The sequence below is a fragment of the Malania oleifera genome, chromosome 1 (assembly GCF_029873635.1).
Source record: "Malania oleifera isolate guangnan ecotype guangnan chromosome 1, ASM2987363v1, whole genome shotgun sequence".
In the NCBI taxonomy this organism is placed as follows: Eukaryota; Viridiplantae; Streptophyta; class Magnoliopsida; order Santalales; family Ximeniaceae; genus Malania; species Malania oleifera.
The window spans coordinates 57199587-57212409 of record NC_080417.1 but is presented as its reverse complement, the minus strand read 5'-3'; positions in this window follow the sequence as shown (position 1 = coordinate 57212409).

Below are 12823 nucleotides of genomic sequence, written 5' to 3'. Positions count from 1 at the left end.
AGGGTAAGTTTTTGGTAGGGACAGTTAGGTTTTGTGGGGATTGTCCCTAGATTTCATTTTTGGGATATATATATATATACTGTGAGATAGTGATTGTAGTGACTCTGGTATGTGTTATGCACATTATAATGAGATGTATATGATTTTATACTTTCTGCTGCGTAGGCTTCTGCTGTATGTTTTGTTATATCCCTGGTACCCACGGGTCCAGGTGGATGGTGACCTGCTGAGCTGGATTGTGGGATATGTAGTATTGATTTCATTATGTTGATAAAAAAATATGTGAAAAATGAGTAGGTCGTGACAATAGGTTGAGATAAGTTAAGGATAGGAATGTGTAGGTTAGGTTGGGTTTTGGTCTGGAAACTTGGGGGTCGAGATCCTTTGATGGACTTTTGTGTTTTTCTTAGAATGACGATTTTAGGAAAACCACAATAAATCCATCGATGGTCTTGTTTCTGGGTTGAGAGGGAACTTGGGAACTTAAGTAGGACTGTTAGGTCAGGTGAGTATGTGTTCATCCCAGTGTTGTGATTAGAGGCTGATACGTTAGGTTGACTAAGTTTATATGAGAAATAAAGGGTAGTGTGGTTTGCAGGAAGCAAACCATCGACGGTTTCCTAGAGAAATATAAAATCGTCGCCGATTTTCCTCAAAAATGGTCTCTATAGTTCAAGTTTTCCATCGACGGTCTTGAGACCCTCTAGAAAAACCATCGACGGTTTTGTGGCAAAATTGTGTAAATGATTCTTTTAACTACAAACTTATATGTTATATTACTTCTTCATTCTATACTTGCATCAACCATGATAAATGTGGAATTTCTAAGTTGGTTTCTATCCTATCTTCAGGATCGATTACAAGGGAAAGAACATCGTAGCTAGAGGGGATAATCACGTGGATACTTCCAATGAGGATGATATGGATTCCTCGGCACTGCTACAAAGTATAGCATGACAGGCTAGGAAGGAGAACCAGAGGGACTTTAGATAGCAGGATCAACCATCGACTAATCGAACCTGCACATTTTAGCAGTTTACCAAAATGAATCCACCAGTTTTTGCAGGAGGAGCAAACCTGATCGCAGCTAAAAATTGGGTTCTAGAGATTAAGGAACTACTGGGTGTGTTGGAGTGCACGGAGGAACAGAAGGTGTCATATGCCACTTTTAAACTAGTGGGGGAAGCAAAGAGGTGATGGATATCGGTAAAACTTGTGGAGGAACAGCAACCAAGACCTGCGGCTATAACCTTAAGCCATTTTAGGGAGGTTTTATTCGACAGGTACTTCCCTACTGCCACCCGAGAGGCTAAGGTAGAGGAGTTCCTGAATCTCACTCAGGGACACTTGACCATACAACAGTACGTGGCCAAGTTTATGGAGTTATCTTGCCTCGCTCCATACATGATCCCGGACGAGTTGAATAAGGCCTAGAGGTTTGATAAGGGTTTGAGGCAGGGAATACGCGCACAGGTGATGGCATTGTTGACTCAAAGTTTTTCTGAGTTGGTGGATAAGGTCATGGCAATTGAGGCCAGTATTTAGGAGGGTGAGAGAGTAGTAAACCAGAATAAGAGGCCCTTGCCTCAAGGGCTTCAGACTAGCACCATCTAGGGTTCATGGAGGAGGCCTGGTAATTTCACGGGCCAGCAGTAGGAGATAGGATATCGAGCCCATTACGGGAATCTACCATGTCCTACCTGTCCCAGATGCCATCAAAGGCATTGGAGCGAGTGCAAGGGTGGATCAGTTGGTTGCTACCGGTGTGGTGGGGCTGGACATATGGTGCAAGACTGCCGCGCAATGTTGACTGACACTCCACAGCATTTGTGACACCTCAAACTCGCCAAGTAGGACCCGAGTGCCACATTGTTCAATCCTCCATCTCTGATACCATAATTAACATACACACAGCGGAATATAAATAATTAACCTTAAATAAATACCAGAGTTCTATATAACATCCCAAAAATGAACCCTACAACATCTAGATATTTGTATCTACAACCAGCATTCAAGACATAAACTTGTACAAATATATCTGTATATTTACCAGTATCTCATAATACCTTAAAAAGAAAACTACCAAAAACAGTCCCAGCCCAGGTCTTCAAGCCCGATCTCTAGAAGTTGATAATCCACTAGGGTGAGACACTTCTCAGTAAGGATGGAATAAATTATAACAGTGTGTGGCAGATAACTTTTAATATATATATATATATATATATATAAACTATTTCTCATATAATTTCAATAATAGCTGAGAAAACGCAACATTAATAATATCACTCACATCTGATATCATACACACATCCAATCTGCACAAGTACATAATTTTTATGCAGGCGAAAGTCCTTGAGGATAGGGAAGATTACCTACCCATACAAGTAGCTTCCCTCTGATACGACACCTAAAAGATACCTACTAGAGCACTCACCTTACTCAGTAAGCCCTCAGGCGAAGAATTACCTCGCCGCCAGTATACACATTATTATTTTTATTAAAGGCGAAGGTTTCCGAAGATCGGGATGATTACCCACCCATACAAGTAGCATACCTTTGCACTGATACCAAGAAACTACCTATTAGAGCACTCGCCTTTCTTAGCAAGCCCTCGGCAATATGTTTACCTTACCGCATGCACACATATGCATTCACAATATGTTATACCATTATTATTATGTTATAATTAAATTCACATGCGCACAACACATCCACATAGGAATCATGCATCTCATACTTCATCTTCCAATGTCCTCAGTACGTGGCCCATACAGAGCAACTACGTACATGTCAGTACATGGCTCACACAGACACCTACATACTTCTTATCTACACGTGGCCCACACAGGCACCACTATCCACACAGGGTACATAACATGGCCCACACAAGCGCCACCATCCACACAAGACACAAAACATGACCCACACAGGCACCATCATCCACACAGAATATAACGTGGCCCACATATGCACCACTCCGGCTTTCGCGACACGTGACCCACACAGGCACCACTATTCACCAGTATCCAATCCCCATGACCTACCCATAGTACATTAGTAGAACAAGCTCCTCAAACTTGCCAATGTCCTACCCCATATAAATGACAATATGACGAACTCCTCGGCCTGCCAATGTCATATCATGATTTATATCTAGGCAGTATAACTACCTCCTAATGCCAACATTATACTGTGATGCATACGAACAACCAGACCAAGTAATTCACACAGGCGCATCAATGCATTTCCACACAGGAATCCAACATCACAATGCATTTCCACACAGAAATTCAAACATAACAATTCATTCATCATGCCATAATTATTACAAACATCCCTATATGCAAGCTCAAATACCACAGTAATTCATATTCAATTTATTAGGAAAAATTGTTCTCATGCCACACGGTTTTAATATCATATGCAATTATCCCATATATAAACCTTAAACAAAATCATCATTTTCTAGTACTCAGGCTGTTCTGAAAATTATATAGATAAATACTAGATTTCATATGCTCATAAATAACCAGTTTATATTAATAAAATATTGATATAATTTTATTCCCCCTTACCTTACCCTCGAAAATAAACCCGTAGAGACCTACACCGCTCATGTGACATCCGTGCAAAAGCCCTTGTATCCATAAATTCCAAACCAATCATCTCAATCCCATAACACATCCTAGTAATATTCCTTAACCTATTTCCCTCAAATAATCATTAAAACCCAAAAATACAACTTTACCTTGATTTTGGAGCTATGCCCTAGAACCTCAAACCAAAATTTCGCTCCACTACTAGATTTGTAGAGAATTGTTCCAGGAATATTGTGGTGGTTTCCAATCGTTAATTTGACTTAATATTTAAGAAAAATTGAGGTAAAAGTGAATATTTTCCTTATCTTAGGAGATATGCCTACGTCGCTCCTACAACAAATCCACTCCAGTGAAAATGTCGGTGGCGGAGAATGGAGCCCAGTGGTATTCTCCGATTTTCGATCGGCTAAATATTTACCGAGAAATTGAGGAGAGAAGGAAGGAGAAACGAAGGAGAGAGAGAGTGAGCGTGAAAGAGCCTGAGAGAAATTGAGAGGCGCAAGGGGAGAGCTCTAAAAGCTTAAGAAATTGAAATCCATTTCAATTTCACACCATTTCAATTGCACATTGGATTGCATTTAATGCAATCCATTCTATTATTTTAATATTATATAATATCTTTACATATATATATATATATGTTCATATATAACTTAATATATATCTTTATTTCAATTTTTTCCACACTATTCTTTTTATTTATTTATTTATTTACTTTAATAATGTTTAATTAATTAATAATTAATTTTAATTTTAATTTTTTTTCGGGTTACTTCAGCATCAGTATCGGGAAGGTAACCAGGCACCCCAAGGTGGTCACCAGAGGGGCACCGCCCAGGCGTGGGTGTATTCACTTACGCCGGGAGATGCAGAGAATGCCGGCGACGTGGTGATAAGTACCATTTTTATTTTGTCGAATAGTGTTGTTGTGTTGTTTGACTTAGGTGCGACGCACTCTTTCGTGTCTTGAGGATTGGTTAAATTGTGCGGGGTAGAGACTCAGTTGTTAGATGCCGAGTTAGGTGTGGTCATGCCGGCAGGGTCAATTGTAGTGTGTGGTAAGGTGATCAGAGACTACCCAATGGAGATTCAGGGGAGAATGTTACCTGCTAGCTTAATTGTTTTTTACATGCATGGGTTCGATGTCATTTTGGGAATGGACTGGCTAGCATCTAGCTAAGCGAGTGTTGATTGCCACAAGAAGGTGGTAGTGTTCAAACCTCCAGGGGAGCAGACGTTTAAGTTTGTCAGGTCGTGTGTGCGCTCTACACCACAGATCCTTTCAGCAATTCAGGCAAAGTGATTACTTCTAGAGGGTTCCCTTGGGTACCTTGCATTTGTAAAAGAAGCACCGAAGGAGGGACTTAAGCTGGAGGATATCCCAATGATAAGGGAGTTTTTGGATATTTTTCCGAAGGACTTATCGGGATTGCCTCCTGATCACGAGGTGGAGTTTTCTATTGAATTAAATCTAGGGTCAACACCCATTTCTAAGGCTCCATATAGAATGGCTCCAGTTGAATTAAAGAAGCAGTTGCAGGAACTACTTGACAAAGGGTTCATCAAACCGAGCGTATCACCTTGGGGAGCATTGGTGTTGTTTGTAAAGAAGAAATATTGGTCGATGAGGATATGCATGGACTATAGGGAAATTAATAAGATGACAGTGAAGAACAAGTGCCCATTAGCCCGTATTGACGATCTATTTGACCAGCTAAAAGGAACACAGGTTTTCTCCAAAATCAATCTGCGATTTAGGTATCATCAAGTGAAGGTGAAATCAGAAGATGTACTAAAGACGACTTTCCACACTAGGTATGGTCATTACAAGTTTTTCCTTATGCTATTCGGTTTGACCAATATCCCTACAGTATTCATGGACTTGATGAACAGGGTGTTCTATAAGTACTTAGATCACTTTGTGGTGGTGTTCATCGACAACATCTTGGTTTATTCAAGGAACCCTACAGAGCATGAAGCTCATTTAAGACTAGTACTTCAGGTACTTAAGGAAAAGAAGTTATTTGCTAAATTTAAGAAATGTGAGTTCTGGCTAGAATAGGTTGCATTTCTAGGACATGTAGTTTCCAGGGAGGGAATTTTAGTGGACCCGAGCAAAGTAGAGGTGATAGTCGATTGGGCAAGACTGAAGAATGTGCATGAGGTTAGAAGTTTCTTGGATTTGGCAAGATACTATCACCGGTTCATTGAGGGGTTTTCGAGGCTATCAGGTCTTCTGATGTAGCTTACAAGAAAGAATGGGAAGTTTGAGTAAACTAGTGAATGCGAGCAGAGTTTCCAAGAATTGAAGCAACGACTAGTCACTACCCCAATGTTAACCATTCCATCAGGAGATGGTGGATTTGTGATCTACAGTGACACATTTCAGAAAGGACTCGGGCGTGTCTTAATGCAGCAAGGAAAGGTTATTGCATATGCTTCTCGCCAACTCAAGGAGTACGAGAGGAACTATCCTACGCACAACTTCGAGCTGGCAGCTGTAGTTTTTGCATTAAAGATCTAGAGGCACTACCTGTACGGTGAAAAGTGTGAGATCTTTATTGATTATAAGAGCCTTAAATACTTTTTCACCCAAAAAGAGTTGAACATGAGGTAGCAAAGATGGCTTGACTTGATAAAGGACTACGATTGTGCCATTAGTTACCACCCAGGAAAGGCTAATGTGGTAGCTGATGCTTTGAGTCGGAAGTCGGTGGGTGCATTAATTTCAATGGTTGTTGTACAACATCATATCAGGATGGACCTAGAAAGGTTGGACATAGAGTTAGTGGAGGAGAATTCACAGGCATTCATTGCCAGTTTGATCATTCAGCCAACCTTGTAGGAGAAAATTAAAGCCGCTCAGATGAAAGATACAGAGTTGATGGAAATTATAGAGAAAGTATGAAGTGAGCAGCAACCAAACTTCAATGTTCCTAAGGATAGAGTTCTCATATTTCACACTAGGTTTTGTGTGCCTAACAACACAGATATTAAAAAGATGATTTTGGAGGAGGCTCATCGCTCTCTCTATACTGTTCATCCGAAAAGTACGAAAATGTATAGAGATCTGCGAGAATCCTTCTAGTGAAGTAACATGAAGAGGGAGATTGCCAGATTTTTAGAACAGTGCTTGACATGTTAGTAGGTAAAAGTAGAGCACCAGAGATCAGTGGGACCACTTCAATCACCTGATATCCCTAAGTGGAAGTGAGAGCATATCTCGATGGACTTCGTATCGAGGTTGCCTTCAGCGATGCATGGATAGAATGCCATCTAGGTAATAGTAGATCGGCTGACAAAGACTGTGCCCTTCGTTCCAATCAAAGTCAATTATTCTATGAATAAGCTGACAGAGCTTTATGTGCAGGAGATTGTACGACTTCATAGTGTCCCAATTTCCATTGTTTTAGATCGAGATCCACGGTTCACCTCTCGGTTCTGGAAGAGCTTGCAAGATGCCTTGGGATCTTAACTCACTTTCAGTAGCACATTTCACCCGCAGATGGATGGGCAGTCTAAAAGGACCATTCAGATTCTAAAGGATATGTTGCGGGCATGTGTGCTAGATTTTGGGCATAGTTGGATTCGCTATCTACCGCTCGTTGAGTTTGCGTATAATAACAATTATCAGGCCAGTATCAAAATGGCACCATATGAGGATTTGTATGGTCACTGGTGCCGATCTCCATTGTACTGGGATGAGGTAGGCGACAGGCAGATTTTGGGGCTGGAACTAGTTCAGCAAACCTTCGCAAAGGCCGAACTTATCAAGGAGAGGATTAAAACAGCACAGAGTCGGCATAAGAGTTATGCGGATACTCGCTGATGGGAGTTAGAGTTTGAGATTGGTGATATGATATTTTTTAGGATTGCTTCGATGAAAGGAGTAATGAGGTTTGGGAAGAAAGGCAAGTTGAGTCCTAGGTACATTGGGCCATTCAAGATCCTGGAAAGGATTGGTCCAGTTGCCTACCGAGTAGCATTACCCCCAACTTTGTCTAGGTTCATGATGTTTTCCATGTATCGGTGTTGAGGAAGTACGAGTCAATTCCTTCGCATGTGATAAGTTATGAGCCTTTGGAATTTGAGGATGCTTTAGCATATGAGGAGGTACTAGTTCAGATTCTGTATCGAAAAATACAGGAATCACATACGAAGGAAATACCGTTAGTGAAGGTGTTATGGCGTAACCATGTAGCTGAGGCAGCTTCTTGGGAGTTAGAGATAGGAATATGTCAGAAGTACCCACAACTTTTCAGAGAGGTTCGGCACTAGATAGGTAGGTGTCTAGTTTTGTATCCAGGTTGTGTAATGTGGGTTTGTTTAGTATTATTAGTTGTTTGCGATTTTAGTATATGAATGGTCTTTGGCAGAGTTTTGTATGATATTGTAATCTCCAAAGACATTGTGTGTAACCATGGTATTCCTTTGCCATAAGTGACGGTAGTTAATAAACTTGGGACGGGGCCGCTATGTGGGTGGCTACCGACTTTTCTATAGAGGAGGATCGTGATTGGTAACAGTTAGCAAATTTTGAGGATGAAATTTTTATAAGGGGGGAGATTGTAGGAACCCAAACCCGAAAAATAAAATAAAATAAATATAAAATATGGAAATAAAGGAAAATAAAGGAAAATGAAGGAAATCAGTTTGGGAGGACCCAAACCATTGACGGTTTTATAGAGCTTGGGAAAACCGTCGCCGATTTCAGTCAACAGGGGTGGGTAAACTGCCAAACCGTCAACGATTTTGTGAGTGCGGGGAAAATCATCAATGGTTTTCATGCGAGTTTGCTTACTTAAGCGCTAAGCAAGACATTTTTTTTATAACTTCAAAATTTCCTCTCTCTCTCTCTCTCTCTCTCTCTCTCTCTACTCTCACTCTCTCAGGGCTCTCTCTCTCCTGTAGGCTCACCTAGAGCCCATACTCGGTCTCTGATCACTTCCTTTCTTTTCTCCGCTTTCTGGTTCGTTTTTTACGGCAGGATCGAAAAGCTAGGGTTTTTTTTTTTTTGAACAAAATTGGTTTCTTTTTCAGGAACAAGTAAGGGGATTAAGTTAAGTCGGGTTTTTATTAAATTTAAATTGATTAAACTGCTTTATATATATGTGTGTGTGTGTGTGTGTGTGTGTGTGTGTGTGTGTGTGTGTGTACTTATGATTTCAATGGTTATTTAGAAAACCAACCGTTCAAAATGAACTTTACAAACATAGGATATATGATATAGTATTTTGAATAATTGGACGGTGAAAAGCTTGGTTTTACTTTACAAACTAGTATACTACGAGGTACTTTTCGATTGTTAATGGATTATATTCAAATACTGAAATTATGTGGAAGGTGAATAATCGGTATGGTTTTTTGTATAACCAAATTTGCGTATGGTTGTGAAAATACTGAACTGTTTGTGAAACATACTAGAACTGTCTTTGCAAAATACTAGGATTTGATATGATGGCCGGGGGTCAGGATTTATTAAATGGCAAGTTTTATATGAAATGAGTTTATACTACAGTTTTTATTATCAAAATTGCATGATATGGTTTAAGAATCCTGAGAACCAATTGCATTGTGAGCACGGTACCGTTGCTAGGGAATTATTATTAGACCATGTGCGCCCACATTGTACAGAGAGGTGTAGGGTAGTCTCAGCCTATTGACCTGTGTAAAGATGAAGTACCTTTCCTGGGGACTAGACCACGAAGTGGTAAGGCAATCGGACTTGCAACTAGGTTGTGGATGCCTACAGATGCACTTGCAGATGGTTACTTTGACTGTGTCTGGGTTGATCCCCTAGGGCATAAGTCTAGCCTTCGGGCCGTACAACCCGTAACATGGGGAAAGTAAATGGTGTGTTAGTCCTAGGGAGTGTCTTTTACGCATATCTGTTGATTTATGTAAATGGTGTTATTATGTATTAAACTGGTTTAAATTGAAGAAGCAAATGCATATTTTCCAACTGTAAAGGGGTGAGTATTTGTATGTGAATTAAAATGCATGAATGTTTATGGCAAAGTAAACTCTCCGCCAGAGAGCTTGCTGAGAAAAGTGAGTACCCTGATAAGTATCAGTTGTAGTTATACCAAGTTGCATAACATATTAGAGCAAAGGGGAGTTACATGCATAAGCGTGTAATCTCCCCTATCCTCGGGAACTTCGCTTATGCATAATTGTGTGTGTGTGGGTATGGTTTGATAATTGTGGTTAATTAATAACTGATGATATTTTGTATACACTAAAACTCATGTTGGCCACATACTGATGTTAACTTAATTTGCCTTACTGAGAAGTGTCTCACCCCAATATACAAATCATTTTTCAAGACCATCTCGAGATAGAGCTTAGCAATCTCTAAGGTAGGGTGATGGCTAGTTTAGTTTTTGTGAGTGTCTGCAAGAACTCTCATATGTTTCAATTAGGTCTGATGTCCCCGAATATGCATGATGGTGGTATGGACTTAGTTGGTTTTTGTATGATATTATGGGTTGTAATATGAATATTTGGAGACTTTTGTGTATAAAGGTAGTTTAGAACTCTCATGTGTTTCAATTAGGTCTGATGTCCCCGAATATGCATGATGGTGGTATGGACTTAGTTGGTTTTTGTATGATATTATGGGTTTAAAATATGAATATTTGGAGACTTTTGTGTATAAAGGTAGTTTTGAACTCTAGTAATGTATTTTGGAGAATGTATCATTCATTTTCGCTGTATTTATATAATAATTATGGTATTAGGTACACAGATGTTACTAAAGTAGCACCCCGGGCCCTATGTGGCTAGTTGGGGCATTACCTTAGTACTTAAAAATATATATATATATATATATATATATATATATATATATATATTATCCCTACCAAAGAAAGGCTCAATTTAAAAAAAAATCATGAACACATTATATCCTAAAATTTGGCTGGAAGTACACATTATCTTCTATTCACTGCCCATTAATAAAAATTTTCTTCCTCCTAAAACGAATTCTGACTTTGTTTAAATAGATTTTGAATGTTATTAATTCTTATTTTTTATATATAAATTTTTTTTACCAATTGTTATCTGATCCAGTGTGTGTACGAGTTTGCGTAAGTTTATTCACGAGCTAATATATGAGTAAATTTAATTACAGAGAAAGACATGTCAAAAACAAATCCTACGCTTAAAGTTTGAAGACCTCAACTCTAAAATAGTTAGACCCAAACAAGTGAAAAATATAATTTGATGTGAGTCATAATAATGTGGGTTGCACATCACTTTAATGGGTCCAAATATAAATATAACGAGTTTCGAAACCTTGCAAAGGAACGCTTCGACTCGGCGTCAGTTTGGTGGGAATGCTAGACACAGACCAATTCACTATTTCTTTTTACTAAACTTTCCTTCATTATTGAGATATTAGGACAAATACGCCCTTGTTGGAAGTTAAAATTACAAATTAACCCAACACTACCAATTGTTCAAGTTAAAATATTTGAAAATTGGCGCCAATGAAATGTCATGATATTTTTTATTTTCTTTGTGCAGGGTGGGACGCAACCCACGCCGGTTGATTTCGAATCCTAACCATATTTAGGCTATGTTTGGTAGAAGGGAAAATATACTCTCTTTTTTAAAAAACAAAAAAAATAGAAAATTTATTTCTAATTTTTTTCCCAAGTTATTTCATACATTTTAGATGTATGTTAAATGGATGATATGTTATTTTAATCTTTTTCTTTGTGGAAGTTGTTTCATATTCTCTGGTGGATGATATTTTTGCTAAAATAAATTTCCCTTTTCCAACTGAAAAGTAATTAAAAAAAATTAGTACTTAAAAAAAAATATTTTCCCTACCAAACAAAGCCTTAATTTAAAAATAAAAAAATCATGAACACATTGTATCCTATAATTTGGCTTGAAGTACACATTATCTTCTATTCACTGCCAATTAATGAAAATTTTCTTTCTCCTAAAACGAATTCTAACTTTGTTTAAATAGATTTTGAATGTTATTAGTTCTTATTTTTTATCTATTAGAGATTCTTAATTTTATATTATAGATTTTACCAATTGTCATCTGATCCAGTGTGTGTACGAATTTGCGTAAGTTTATTCACAAGCTAATATATGAGTCTATTTAATTATAGAGAAAGACATGCCAAAGATGAATCCTACACTTAAAGTTTGAAGACCTCAACTGTAAAATAGTTAGTCCCAAACAAGGGAAAAATATAATTTGGCGCGAGTCATAATAATGTGTGTTGCACATCACTTTAATGGGTCCAACTATAAATATAACATACAAGATAATGGGTTTTAATTCTTATTATGTGAAACAACGGTCCTTATGAGTATTTTCTTCTATTTACATATACACTAGCACTCATGACCTCCTAAATGAATTAAGCTAATTAATGTTGGCTCAATTATAATAAATGATATTCAAATTATGTTTAAACTTGACATATTAATACTAATAAGTAAACTTATTCAAGGATCCCAAGTAGAGTTGAGCTTGCTTACTAGGGCTTGCTTATTAATTTAAAGCCTACTTAATTTGGATTTAGTTTGATTTCATCTTAAAAATTGAATGTTATTACTACTATACTGGAGTTTGGATTTGGTGGTTAATTGGCTCTGTCCTTCAAATTTAATATATCATATCAAATGATTAGTTTACTCGCAACCATTTCTCACAAATGGATTATTAATCTTACATGAAAAGCCTATGTAATATCTATCTAATTTATTAGAGATGGGGCACTTAATCTTTCTCTATATCTTTATTTTTTCAGAATAATTTATATAGGTTATTAGAAGGCCCATTGATGTATAAAAGTTCAACAAAAAAAAAATCATTCCTTATTCCAAGCTCCTTCTTACCCTTTCCAAAAATTAGAGTTTGAACTGTTATTATAGAAGTTTAATATTCTAACCATTGAGTGGCATAGCTTCTAGCTAGGGAGCTTGTCATTTAAAATTGTGGAACAAAAAATGATTATGGGCACACCTTTTAGGTCAATATGTAAGATGTGACCTTAGACGATCCATTCTAATTAATACCCTTTGGATGACATGACACTTGCTAAAAGATAAAACATGAGGTCATTGGACCAAGGCACTGAAAAAACCCTTCAATGCCCAAGTCTTTAAGGTAATCAACTAGATTGGTAGAGATCATGTTGTTTGAATTTAGGTGAGTCAACATACCTTTGTCTTCTCTTCCTTCCAGTATATAT